Below are 15,179 nucleotides of genomic sequence, written 5' to 3'. Positions count from 1 at the left end.
TTCCAACTGGAGGTCAGGGCAGAATATCGCCTCTGGAATCTTCCCTATACAAACCTCGTCCAAACTGAATACATGGAATTAAAGATAGAGTCCCAGAGAACATTTCCTCATACTAGGAATGTTCAATTTCAGTTTTTTGTAGAACAAAGTTTTCAATTTTCCGTTTTGCAACTGGAGGTCAGGACAGAGTATCGCCTCTGGAATCTTCCCGATACAAACCTCGTCCAAACTGAATACATGGAATTAAAGATAGAGTCCCAGAGAACATTTCCTCATACTAGGAATGTTCAATTTCAGTTTTTTGTAGAACAAAGTTGTCAATTTTCCGTTTTGCAACTGGAGGTCAGGACAGAGTATCGCCTCTGGAATCTTCCCTATACAAACTTCGTCCAAACTGAATACATGGAATTAAAGATAGAGTCCCAGAGAACATTTCCTCATACAAGGAATGTTCAATTTCAGTTTTTTGTAGAACAAAGTTGTCAATTTTCCGTTTTGCAACTGGAGGTCAGGACAGAGTATCGCCTCTGGAATCTTCCCTATACAAACCTCGTCCAAACTGAATACATGGAATTAAAGATAGAGTCCCAGAGAACATTTCCTCATACTAGGAATGTTCAATTTCAGTTTTTTGCAGAACAAAGTTGTCAATTTTCCGTTTTCCAACTGGAGGTCAGGACAGAGTATCGCCTCTGGAATCTTCCCGATACAAACCTCGTCCAAACTGAATACATGGAATTAAAGATAGAGTCCCAGAGAACATTTCCTCATACTAGGAATGTTCAATTTCAGTTGTTTGTAGAACAAAGTTGTCGATTTTCCGTTTTCCAACTGGAGGTCAGGACAGAAAATTGACTGTGGAATCTTCCCTATACAAACCTCGTCCCAACTGAATACATTGAATTAAAGATAGAGTCCCAGAGAACATTTCCTCATACTAGGAATGTTCAATTTCAGTTTTTTGTAGAACAAAGTTGTCAATTTTCCGTTTTCCAACTGGAGGTCAGGACAGAGTATCGCCTCTGGAATCTTCCCTATACAAACCTCGTCCAAACTGAATACATGGAATTAAAGATAGAGTCCCAGAGAACATTTCCTCATACTAGGAATGTTCAATTTCAGTTTTTTGTAGAACAAAGTTGTCAATTTTCCGTTTTGCAACTGGAGGTCAGGACAGAGTATCGCCTCTGGAATCTTCCCTATACAAACCTCGTCCAAACTGAATACATGGAATTAAAGATAGAGTCCCAGAGAACATTTCCTCATACTAGGAATGTTCAATTTCAGTTTTTTGTAGAACAAAGTTGTCAATTTTCCGTTTTGCAACTGGAGGTCAGGACAGAGTATCGCCTCTGGAAACTTCCCTATACAAACCTCGTCCAAACTGAATACACGGAATTAAAGATAGAGTCCCAGAGAACATTTCCTCATACTAGGAATGTTCAATTTCAGTTTTTTGTAGAACAAAGTTGTCAATTTTCCGTTTTCCAACTGGAGGTCAGGACAGAGTATCGCCTCTGGAATCTTCCCTATACAAACCTCGTCCAAACTGAATACATGGAATTAAAGATAGAGTCCCAGAGAACATTTCCTCATACTAGGAATGTTCAATTTCAGTTTTTTGTAGAACAAAGTTGTCGATTTTCCGTTTTCCAACTGGAGGTCAGGACAGAGTATCGCCTCTGGAATCTTCCCGATACAAACCTCGTCCAAACTGAATACATGGAATTAAAGATAGAGTCCCAGAGAACATTTCCTCATACTAGGAATGTTCAATTTCAGTTTTTTGTAGAACAAAGTTGTCAATTTTCCGTTTTGCAACTGGAGGTCAGGACAGAGTATCGCCTCTGGAATCTTCCCTATACAAACTTCGTCCAAACTGAATACATGGAATTAAAGATAGAGTCCCAGAGAACATTTCCTCATACTAGGAATGTTCAATTTCAGTTTTTTGTAGAACAAAGTTGTCAATTTTCCGTTTTGCAACTGGAGGTCAGGACAGAGTATCGCCTCTGGAATCTTCCCGATACAAACCTCGTCCAAACTGAATACATGGAATTAAAGATAGAGTCCCAGAGAACATTTCCTCATACTAGGAATGTTCAATTTCAGTTTTTTGTAGAACAAAGTTGTCAATTTTCCGTTTTCCAACTGGAGGTCAGGACAGAGTATCGCCTCTGGAATCTTCCCGATACAAACCTCGTCCAAACTGAATACATGGAATTAAAGATAGAGTCCCAGAGAACATTTCCTCATACTAGGAATGTTCAATTTCAGTTTTTTGTAGAACAAAGTTGTCAATTTTCCGTTTTGCAACTGGAGGTCAGGACAGAGTATCGCCTCTGGAATCTTCCCGATACAAACCTCGTCCAAACTGAATACATGGAATTAAAGATAGAGTCCCAGAGAACATTTCCTCATACTAGGAATGTTCAATTTCAGTTTTTTGTAGAACAAAGTTGTCGATTTTCCGTTTTCCAACTGGAAGTCAGGACAGAAAATTGACTGTGGAATCTTCCCTATACAAACCTCGTCCCAACTGAATACATTGAATTAAAGACAGAGTCCCAGAGAACATTTCCTCATACCAGGAATGTTCAATTTCAGTTTTTTGTAGAACAAAGTTGTCAATTTTCCGTTTTCCAACTAGAGGTCAGGACAGAGTATCGCCTCTGGAATCTTCCCTATACAAACCTCGTCCAAACTGAATACATGGAATTAAAGATAGAGTCCCAGAGAACATTTCCTCATACTAGGAATGTTCAATTTCAGTTTTTTGTAGAACAAAGTTGTCAATTTTCCGTTTTCCAACTGGAGGTTAGGACAGAGTATCGCCTCTGGAATCTTCCCTATACAAACCTCGTCCAAACTGAATACATGGAATTAAAGATAGAGTCCCAGAGAACATTTCCTCATACTAGGAATGTTCAATTTCAGTTTTTTGTAGAATAAAGTTGTCAATTTTCCGTTTTCCAACTGGAGGTCAGGGCAGAATATCGCCTCTGGAATCTTCCCTATACAAACCTCGTCCAAACTGAATACATGGAATTAAAGATAGAGTCCCAGAGAACATTTCCTCATACTAGGAATGTTCAATTTCAGTTTTTTGTAGAACAAAGTTTTCAATTTTCCGTTTTGCAACTGGAGGTCAGGACAGAGTATCGCCTCTGGAATCTTCCCGATACAAACCTCGTCCAAACTGAATACATGGAATTAAAGATAGAGTCCCAGAGAACATTTCCTCATACTAGGAATGTTCAATTTCAGTTTTTTGTAGAACAAAGTTGTCAATTTTCCGTTTTGCAACTGGAGGTCAGGACAGAGTATCGCCTCTGGAATCTTCCCTATACAAACTTCGTCCAAACTGAATACATGGAATTAAAGATAGAGTCCCAGAGAACATTTCCTCATACAAGGAATGTTCAATTTCAGTTTTTTGTAGAACAAAGTTGTCAATTTTCCGTTTTGCAACTGGAGGTCAGGACAGAGTATCGCCTCTGGAATCTTCCCTATACAAACCTCGTCCAAACTGAATACATGGAATTAAAGATAGAGTCCCAGAGAACATTTCCTCATACTAGGAATGTTCAATTTCAGTTTTTTGCAGAACAAAGTTGTCAATTTTCCGTTTTCCAACTGGAGGTCAGGACAGAGTATCGCCTCTGGAATCTTCCCGATACAAACCTCGTCCAAACTGAATACATGGAATTAAAGATAGAGTCCCAGAGAACATTTCCTCATACTAGGAATGTTCAATTTCAGTTTTTTGTAGAACAAAGTTGTCGATTTTCCGTTTTCCAACTGGAGGTCAGGACAGAAAATTGACTGTGGAATCTTCCCTATACAAACCTCGTCCCAACTGAATACATTGAATTAAAGATAGAGTCCCAGAGAACATTTCCTCATACTAGGAATGTTCAATTTCAGTTTTTTGTAGAACAAAGTTGTCAATTTTCCGTTTTCCAACTGGAGGTCAGGACAGAGTATCGCCTCTGGAATCTTCCCTATACAAACCTCGTCCAAACTGAATACATGGAATTAAAGATAGAGTCCCAGAGAACATTTCCTCATACTAGGAATGTTCAATTTCAGTTTTTTGTAGAACAAAGTTGTCAATTTTCCGTTTTGCAACTGGAGGTCAGGACAGAGTATCGCCTCTGGAATCTTCCCTATACAAACCTCGTCCAAACTGAATACATGGAATTAAAGATAGAGTCCCAGAGAACATTTCCTCATACTAGGAATGTTCAATTTCAGTTTTTTGTAGAACAAAGTTGTCAATTTTCCGTTTGCCTCTGGAATCTTCCCTATACAAACCTCGTCCAAACTGAATACATGGAATTAAAGATAGAGTCCCAGAGAACATTTCCTCATACTAGGAATGTTCAATTTCAGTTTTTTTGTAGAACAAAGTTGTCAATTTTCCGTTTTCCAACTGGAGGTCAGGACAGAAAATTGACTGTGGAATCTTCCCTATACAAACTTCGTCCCAACTGAATACATTGAATTAAAGATAGAGTCCCAGAGAACATTTCCTCATACTAGGAATGTTCAATTTCAGTTTTTTGTAGAACAAAGTTGTCAATTTTCCGTTTTCCAACTGGAGGTCAGGACAGAGTATCGCCTCTGGAATCTTCCCTATACAAACCTCGTCCAAACTGAATACATGGAATTAAAGATAGAGTCCCAGAGAACATTTCCTCATACTAGGAATGTTCAATTTCAGTTTTTTGTAGAACAAAGTTGTCGATTTTCCGTTTTCCAACTGGAGGTCAGGACAGAGTATCGCCTCTGGAATCTTCCCGATACAAACCTCGTCCAAACTGAATACATGGAATTAAAGATAGAGTCCCAGAGAACATTTCCTCATACTAGGAATGTTCAATTTCAGTTTTTTGTAGAACAAAGTTGTCAATTTTCCGTTTTCCAACTGGAGGTCAGGACAGAGTATCGCCTCTGGAATCTTCCCTATACAAACCTCGTCCAAACTGAATACATGGAATTAAAGATAGAGTCCCAGAGAACATTTCCTCATACTAGGAATGTTCAATTTCAGTTTTTTGTAGAACAAAGTTGTCAATTTTCCGTTTTCCAACTGGAGGTCAGGACAGAGTATCGCCTCTGGAATCTTCCCGATACAAACCTCGTCCAAACTGAATACATGGAATTAAAGATAGAGTCCCAGAGAACATTTCCTCATACTAGGAATGTTCAATTTCAGTTTTTTGTAGAACAAAGTTGTCGATTTTCCGTTTTCCAACTGGAGGTCAGGACAGAAAATTGACTGTGGAATCTTCCCTATACAAACCTCGTCCCAACTGAATACATTGAATTAAAGATAGAGTCCCAGAGAACATTTCCTCATACTAGGAATGTTCAATTTCAGTTTTTTGTAGAACAAAGTTGTCAATTTTCCGTTTTCCAACTGGAGGTCAGGACAGAGTATCGCCTCTGGAATCTTCCCTACACAAACCTCGTCCAAACTGAATACATGGAATTAAAGATAGAGTCCCAGAGAACATTTCCTCATACTAGGAATGTTCAATTTCAGTTTTTTGTAGAACAAAGTTGTCAATTTTTCGTTTTGCAACTGGAGGTCACGACAGAATATCGCCTCTGGAATCTTCCCTATACAAACCTGGTCCAAACTGAATACATGGAATTAAAGATAGAGTCCCAGAGAACATTTCCTCATACTAGGAATGTTCAATTTCAGTTTTTTGTAGAACAAAGTTGTCAATTTTCCGTTTTGCAACTGGAGGTCAGGACAGAGTATCGCCTCTGGAATCTTCCCGATACAAACCTCGTCCAAACTGAATACATGGAATTAAAGATAGAGTCCCAGAGAACATTTCCTCATACTAGGAATGTTCAATTTCAGTTTTTTGTAGAACAAAGTTGTCAATTTTCCGTTTTGCAACTGGAGGTCAGGACAGAGTATCGCCTCTGGAATCTTCCCTATACAAACCTCGTCCAAACTGAATACATGGAATTAAAGATAGAGTCCCAGAGAACATTTCCTCATACTAGGAATGTTCAATTTCAGTTTTTTGTAGAACAAAGTTGTCAATTTTCCGTTTTGCAACTGGAGGTCAGGACAGAGTATCGCCTCTGGAAACTTCCCTATACAAACCTCGTCCAAACTGAATACACGGAATTAAAGATAGAGTCCCAGAGAACATTTCCTCATACTAGGAATGTTCAATTTCAGTTTTTTGTAGAACAAAGTTGTCAATTTTCCGTTTTCCAACTGGAGGTCAGGACAGAGTATCGCCTCTGGAATCTTCCCGATACAAACCTCGTCCAAACTGAATACATGGAATTAAAGATAGAGTCCCAGAGAACATTTCCTCATACTAGGAATGTTCAATTTCAGTTTTTTGTAGAACAAAGTTGTCAATTTTCCGTTTTGCAACTGGAGGTCAGGACAGAGTATCGCCTCTGGAATCTTCCCTATACAAACCTCGTCCAAACTGAATACATGGAATTAAAGATAGAGTCCCAGAGAACATTTCCTCATACTAGGAATGTTCAATTTCAGTTTTTTGTAGAACAAAGTTGTCAATTTTCCGTTTTCCAACTGGAGGTCAGGACAGAGTATCGCCTCTGGAATCTTCCCGATACAAACCTCGTCCAAACTGAATACATGGAATTAAAGATAGAGTCCCAGAGAACATTTCTTCATACTAGGAATGTTCAATTTCAGTTTTTTGTAGAACAAAGTTGTCGATTTTCCGTTTTCCAACTGGAGGTCAGGACAGAAAATTGACTGTGGAATCTTCCCTATACAAACCTCGTCCCAACTGAATACATTGAATTAAAGATAGAGTCCCAGAGAACATTTCCTCATACTAGGAATGTTCAATTTCAGTTTTTTGTAGAACAAAGTTGTCAATTTTCCGTTTTGCAACTGGAGGTCAGGACAGAGTATCGCCTCTGGAATCTTCCCTATACAAACCTCGTCCAAACTGAATACATGGAATTAAAGATAGAGTCCCAGAGAACATTCCCTCATACTAGGAATGTTCAATTTCAGTTTTTTGTAGAACAAAGTTGTCAATTTTCCGTTTTGCAACTGGAGGTCAGGACAGAGTATCGCCTCTGGAATCTTCCCTATACAAACCTCGTCCAAACTGAATACATGGAATTAAAGATAGAGTCCCAGAGAACATTTCCTCATATTAGGAATGTTCAATTTCAGTTTTTTGTAGAACAAAGTTGTCAATTTTCCGTTTTGCAACTGGAGGTCAGGACAGAGTATCGCCTCTGGAATCTTCCCTATACAAACCTCGTCCAAACTGAATACACGGAATTAAAGATAGAGTCCCAGAGAACATTTCCTCATACTAGGAATGTTCAATTTCAGTTTTTTGTAGAACAAAGTTGTCAATTTTCCGTTTTCCAACTGGAGGTCAGGACAGAGTATCGCCTCTGGAATCTTCCCTATACAAACCTCGTCCAAACTGAATACATGGAATTAAAGATAGAGTCCCAGAGAACATTTCCTCATACTAGGAATGTTCAATTTCAGTTTTTTGTAGAACAAAGTTGTCGATTTTCCGTTTTCCAACTGGAGGTCAGGACAGAGTATCGCCTCTGGAATCTTCCCGATACAAACCTCGTCCAAACTGAATACATGGAATTAAAGATAGAGTCCCAGAGAACATTTCCTCATACTAGGAATGTTCAATTTCAGTTTTTTGTAGAACAAAGTTGTCAATTTTCCGTTTTGCAACTGGAGGTCAGGACAGAGTATCGCCTCTGGAATCTTCCCTATACAAACCTCGTCCAAACTGAATACATGGAATTAAAGATAGAGTTCCAGAGAACATTTCCTCATACTAGGAATGTTCAATTTCAGTTTTTTGTAGAACAAAGTTGTCAATTTTCCGTTTTCCAACTGGAGGTCAGGACAGAGTATCGCCTCTGGAATCTTCCCTATACAAACCTCGTCCAAACTGAATACATGGAATTAAAGATAGAGTCCCAGAGAACATTTCCTCATACTAGGAATGTTCAATTTCAGTTTTTTGTAGAACAAAGTTGTCAATTTTCCGTTTTGCAACTGGAGGTCAGGACAGAGTATCGCCTCTGGAATCTTCCCTATACAAACCTCGTCCAAACTGAATACATGGAATTAAAGATAGAGTCCCAGAGAACATTTCCTCATACTAGGAATGTTCAATTTCAGTTTTTTGTAGAACAAAGTTGTCAATTTTCCGTTTTCCAACTGGAGGTCAGGACAGAGTATCGCCTCTGGAATCTTCCCGATACAAACCTCGTCCAAACTGAATACATGGAATTAAAGATAGAGTCCCAGAGAACATTTCCTCATACTAGGAATGTTCAATTTCAGTTTTTTGTAGAACAAAGTTGTCGATTTTCCGTTTTCCAACTGGAGGTCAGGACAGAAAATTGACTGTGGAATCTTCCCTATACAAACCTCGTCCCAACTGAATACATTGAATTAAAGATAGAGTCCCAGAGAACATTTCCTCATACTAGGAATGTTCAATTTCTGTTTTTTGTAGAACAAAGTTGTCAATTTTCCGTTTTGCAACTGGAGGTCAGGACAGAGTATCGCCTCTGGAATCTTCCCGATACAAACCTCGTCCAAACTGAATACATGGAATTAAAGATAGAGTCCCAGAGAACATTTCCTCATACTAGGAATGTTCAATTTCAGTTTTTTGTAGAACAAAGTTGTCAATTTTCCGTTTTGCAACTGGAGGTCAGGACAGAGTATCGCCTCTGGAATCTTCCCTATACAAACCTCGTCCAAACTGAATACATGGAATTAAAGATAGAGTCCCAGAGAACATTTCCTCATACTAGGAATGTTTAATTTCAGTTTTTTGTAGAACAAAGTTGTCAATTTTCCGTTTTCCAACTGGAGGTCAGGACAGTGTATCGCCTCTGGAATCTTCCCGATACAAACCTCGTCCAAACTGAATACATGGAATTAAAGATAGAGTCCCAGAGAACATTTCCTCATACTAGGAATGTTCAATTTCAGTTTTTTGTAGAACAAAGTTGTCGATTTTCCGTTTTCCAACTGGAGGTCAGGACAGAAAATTGACTGTGGAATCTTCCCTATACAAACCTCGTCCCAACTGAATACATTGAATTAAAGATAGAGTCCCAGAGAACATTTCCTCATACTAGGAATGTTCAATTTCAGTTTTTTGTAGAACAAAGTTGTCAATTTTCCGTTTTCCAACTGGTGGTCAGGACAGAGTATCGCCTCTGGAATCTTCCCTATACAAACCTCGTCCAAACTGAATACATGGAATTAAAGATAGAGTCCCAGAGAACATTTCCTCATACTAGGAATGTTCAATTTCAGTTTTTTGTAGAACAAAGTTGTCAATTTTCCGTTTTGCAACTGGAGGTCAGGACAGAGTATCGCCTCTGGAAACTTCCCTATACAAACCTCGTCCAAACTGAATACACGGAATTAAAGATAGAGTCCCAGAGAACATTTCCTCATACTAGGAATGTTCAATTTCAGTTTTTTGTAGAACAAAGTTGTCAATTTTCCGTTTTCCAACTGGAGGTCAGGACAGAGTATCGCCTCTGGAATCTTCCCGATACAAACCTCGTCCAAACTGAATACATGGAATTAAAGATAGAGTCCCAGAGAACATTTCCTCATACTAGGAATGTTCAATTTCAGTTTTTTGTAGAACAAAGTTGTCAATTTTCCGTTTTGCAACTGGAGGTCAGGACAGAGTATCGCCTCTGGAATCTTCCCTATACAAACCTCGTCCAAACTGAATACATGGAATTAAAGATAGAGTCCCAGAGAACATTTCCTCATACTAGGAATGTTCAATTTCAGTTTTTTGTAGAACAAAGTTGTCAATTTTCCGTTTTCCAACTGGAGGTCAGGACAGAGTATCGCCTCTGGAATCTTCCCGATACAAACCTCGTCCAAACTGAATACATGGAATTAAAGATAGAGTCCCAGAGAACATTTCTTCATACTAGGAATGTTCAATTTCAGTTTTTTGTAGAACAAAGTTGTCGATTTTCCGTTTTCCAACTGGAGGTCAGGACAGAAAATTGACTGTGGAATCTTCCCTATACAAACCTCGTCCCAACTGAATACATTGAATTAAAGATAGAGTCCCAGAGAACATTTCCTCATACTAGGAATGTTCAATTTCAGTTTTTTGTAGAACAAAGTTGTCAATTTTCCGTTTTGCAACTGGAGGTCAGGACAGAGTATCGCCTCTGGAATCTTCCCTATACAAACCTCGTCCAAACTGAATACATGGAATTAAAGATAGAGTCCCAGAGAACATTCCCTCATACTAGGAATGTTCAATTTCAGTTTTTTGTAGAACAAAGTTGTCAATTTTCCGTTTTGCAACTGGAGGTCAGGACAGAGTATCGCCTCTGGAATCTTCCCTATACAAACCTCGTCCAAACTGAATACATGGAATTAAAGATAGAGTCCCAGAGAACATTTCCTCATATTAGGAATGTTCAATTTCAGTTTTTTGTAGAACAAAGTTGTCAATTTTCCGTTTTGCAACTGGAGGTCAGGACAGAGTATCGCCTCTGGAATCTTCCCTATACAAACCTCGTCCAAACTGAATACACGGAATTAAAGATAGAGTCCCAGAGAACATTTCCTCATACTAGGAATGTTCAATTTCAGTTTTTTGTAGAACAAAGTTGTCAATTTTCCGTTTTCCAACTGGAGGTCAGGACAGAGTATCGCCTCTGGAATCTTCCCTATACAAACCTCGTCCAAACTGAATACATGGAATTAAAGATAGAGTCCCAGAGAACATTTCCTCATACTAGGAATGTTCAATTTCAGTTTTTTGTAGAACAAAGTTGTCGATTTTCCGTTTTCCAACTGGAGGTCAGGACAGAGTATCGCCTCTGGAATCTTCCCGATACAAACCTCGTCCAAACTGAATACATGGAATTAAAGATAGAGTCCCAGAGAACATTTCCTCATACTAGGAATGTTCAATTTCAGTTTTTTGTAGAACAAAGTTGTCAATTTTCCGTTTTGCAACTGGAGGTCAGGACAGAGTATCGCCTCTGGAATCTTCCCTATACAAACCTCGTCCAAACTGAATACATGGAATTAAAGATAGAGTTCCAGAGAACATTTCCTCATACTAGGAATGTTCAATTTCAGTTTTTTGTAGAACAAAGTTGTCAATTTTCCGTTTTCCAACTGGAGGTCAGGACAGAGTATCGCCTCTGGAATCTTCCCTATACAAACCTCGTCCAAACTGAATACATGGAATTAAAGATAGAGTCCCAGAGAACATTTCCTCATACTAGGAATGTTCAATTTCAGTTTTTTGTAGAACAAAGTTGTCAATTTTCCGTTTTGCAACTGGAGGTCAGGACAGAGTATCGCCTCTGGAATCTTCCCTATACAAACCTCGTCCAAACTGAATACATGGAATTAAAGATAGAGTCCCAGAGAACATTTCCTCATACTAGGAATGTTCAATTTCAGTTTTTTGTAGAACAAAGTTGTCAATTTTCCGTTTTCCAACTGGAGGTCAGGACAGAGTATCGCCTCTGGAATCTTCCCGATACAAACCTCGTCCAAACTGAATACATGGAATTAAAGATAGAGTCCCAGAGAACATTTCCTCATACTAGGAATGTTCAATTTCAGTTTTTTGTAGAACAAAGTTGTCGATTTTCCGTTTTCCAACTGGAGGTCAGGACAGAAAATTGACTGTGGAATCTTCCCTATACAAACCTCGTCCCAACTGAATACATTGAATTAAAGATAGAGTCCCAGAGAACATTTCCTCATACTAGGAATGTTCAATTTCTGTTTTTTGTAGAACAAAGTTGTCAATTTTCCGTTTTGCAACTGGAGGTCAGGACAGAGTATCGCCTCTGGAATCTTCCCGATACAAACCTCGTCCAAACTGAATACATGGAATTAAAGATAGAGTCCCAGAGAACATTTCCTCATACTAGGAATGTTCAATTTCAGTTTTTTGTAGAACAAAGTTGTCAATTTTCCGTTTTGCAACTGGAGGTCAGGACAGAGTATCGCCTCTGGAATCTTCCCTATACAAACCTCGTCCAAACTGAATACATGGAATTAAAGATAGAGTCCCAGAGAACATTTCCTCATACTAGGAATGTTTAATTTCAGTTTTTTGTAGAACAAAGTTGTCAATTTTCCGTTTTCCAACTGGAGGTCAGGACAGTGTATCGCCTCTGGAATCTTCCCGATACAAACCTCGTCCAAACTGAATACATGGAATTAAAGATAGAGTCCCAGAGAACATTTCCTCATACTAGGAATGTTCAATTTCAGTTTTTTGTAGAACAAAGTTGTCGATTTTCCGTTTTCCAACTGGAGGTCAGGACAGAAAATTGACTGTGGAATCTTCCCTATACAAACCTCGTCCCAACTGAATACATTGAATTAAAGATAGAGTCCCAGAGAACATTTCCTCATACTAGGAATGTTCAATTTCAGTTTTTTGTAGAACAAAGTTGTCAATTTTCCGTTTTCCAACTGGTGGTCAGGACAGAGTATCGCCTCTGGAATCTTCCCGATACAAACCTCGTCCAAACTGAATACATGGAATTAAAGATAGAGTCCCAGAGAACATTTCCTCATACTAGGAATGTTCAATTTCAGTTTTTTGTAGAACAAAGTTGTCGATTTTCCGTTTGCCAACTGGAGGTCAGGACAGAAAATTGACTGTGGAATCTTCCCTATACAAACCTCGTCCCAACTGAATACATTGAATTAAAGATAGAGTCCCAGAGAACATTTCCTCATACTAGGAATGTTCAATTTCAGTTTTTTGTAGAACAAAGTTGTCAATTTTCCGTTTTCCAATTGGAGGCCAGGACAGAGTATCGCCTCTGGAATCTTCCCTATACAAACCTCGTCCAAACTGAATACATGGAATTAAAGATAGAGTCCCATAGAACATTTCCTCATACTAGGAATGTTCAATTTCAGTTTTTTGTAGAACAAAGTTGTCAATTTTCCGTTTTGCAACTGGAGGTCAGGACAGAGTATCGCCTCTGGAATCTTCCCTATACAAACCTCGTCCAAACTGAATACATGGAATTAAAGATAGAGTCCCAGAGAACATTTCCTCATACTAGGAATGTTCAATTTCAGTTTTTTTGTAGAACAAAGTTGTTAATTTTCCGTTTTGCAACTGGAGGTCAGGACAGAGTATCGCCTCTGGAATCTTCCCTATACAAACCTCGTCCAAACTGAATACATGGAATTAAAGATAGAGTCCCAGAGAACATTTCCTCATACTAGGAATGTTCAATTTCAGTTTTTTGTAGAACAAAGTTGTCAATTTTCCGTTTTCCAACTGGAGGTCAGGACAGAGTATCGCCTCTGGAATCTTCCCTATACAAACCTCGTCCAAACTGAATACATGGAATTAAAGATAGAGTCCCAGAGAACATTTCCTCATACTAGGAATGTTCAATTTCAGTTTTTTGTAGAACAAAGTTGTCAATTTTCCGTTTTCCAACTGGAGGTCAGGACAGAGTATCGCCTCTGGAATCTTTCCGATACAAACCACGTCCAAACTGAATACATGGAATTAAAGATAGAGTCCCAGAGAACATTTCCTCATACTAGGAATGTTCAATTTCAGTTTTTTGTAGAACAAAGTTGTCAATTTTCCGTTTTCCAACTGAAGGTCAGGACAGAGTATCGCCTCTGGAATCTTCCCTATACAAACCTCGTCCAAACTGAACACATGGAATTAAAGATAGAGTCCCAGAGAACATTTCCTCATACTAGGAATGTTCAATTTCAGTTTTTTGTAGAACAAAGTTGTCAATTTTCCGTTTTGCAACTGGAGGTCAGGACAGAGTATCGCCTCTGGAATCTTCCCTATACAAACCTCATCCAAACTGAATACATGGAATTAAAGATAGAGTCCCAGAGAACATTTCCTCATACTAGGAATGTTCAATTTCAGTTTTTTGTAGAACAAAGTTGTCAATTTTCCGTTTTCCAACTGGTGGTCAGGACAGAGTATCGCCTCTGGAATCTTCCCTATACAAACCTCGTCCCAACTGAATACATTGAATTAAAGATAGAGTCCCAGAGAACATTTCCTCATACTAGGAATGTTCAATTTCAGTTTTTTGTAGAACAAAGTTGTCAATTTTCCGTTTTGCAACTGGAGGTCAGGACAGAGTATCGCCTCTGGAATCTTCCCTATACAAACCTCATCCAAACTGAATACATGGAATTAAAGATAGAGTCCCAGAGAACATTTCCTCATACTAGGAATGTTCAATTTCAGTTTTTTGTAGAACAAAGTTGTCAATTTTCCGTTTTCCAACTGGTGGTCAGGACAGAGTATCGCCTCTGGAATCTTCCCGATACAAACCTCGTCCAAACTGAATACATGGAATTAAAGATAGAGCCCCAGAGAACATTTCCTCATACTAGGAATGTTCAATTTCAGTTTTTTGTAGAACAAAGTTGTCGATTTTCCGTTTTCCAACTGGAGGTCAGGACAGAAAATTGACTGTGGAATCTTCCCTATACAAACCTCGTCCCAACTGAATACATTGAATTAAAGATAGAGTCCCAGAGAACATTTCCTCATACTAGGAATGTTCAATTTCAGTTTTTTGTAGAACAAAGTTGTCAATTTTCCGTTTTCCAACTGGAGGTCAGGACAGAGTATCGCCTCTGGAATCTTCCCTATAGAAACCTCGTCCAAACTGAATACATGGAATTAAAGATAAAGTCCCAGAGAACATTTCCTCATACTAGGAATGTTCAATTTCAGTTTTTTGTAGAACAAAGTTGTCAATTTTCCGTTTTGCAACTGGAGGTCAGGACAGAGTATCGCCTCTGGAATCTTCCCTATACAAACCTCGTCCAAACTGAATACATGGAATTAAAGATAGAGTCCCAGAGAACATTTCCTCATACTAGGAATGTTCAATTTCAGTTTTTTTGTAGAACAAAGTTGTCAATTTTCCGTTTTGCAACTGGAGGTCAGGACAGAGTATCGCCTCTGGAATCTTCCCTATACAAACCTCGTCCAAACTGAATACATGGAATTAAAGATAGAGTCCCAGAGAACATTTCCTCATACTAGGAATGTTCAATTTCAGTTTTTTGTAGAACAAAGTTGTCAATTTTCCGTTTTCCAACTGGAGGTCAGGACAGA

The sequence above is a fragment of the Musca autumnalis genome, unplaced genomic scaffold (genome assembly GCF_047663935.1).
Source record: "Musca autumnalis isolate F117 unplaced genomic scaffold, ASM4766393v1 scaffold_5, whole genome shotgun sequence".
Classification (NCBI taxonomy): Eukaryota; Metazoa; Arthropoda; class Insecta; order Diptera; family Muscidae; genus Musca; species Musca autumnalis.
The sequence above is the reverse complement of the archived record's forward strand: the minus strand, read 5'-3'. Positions refer to the sequence as shown.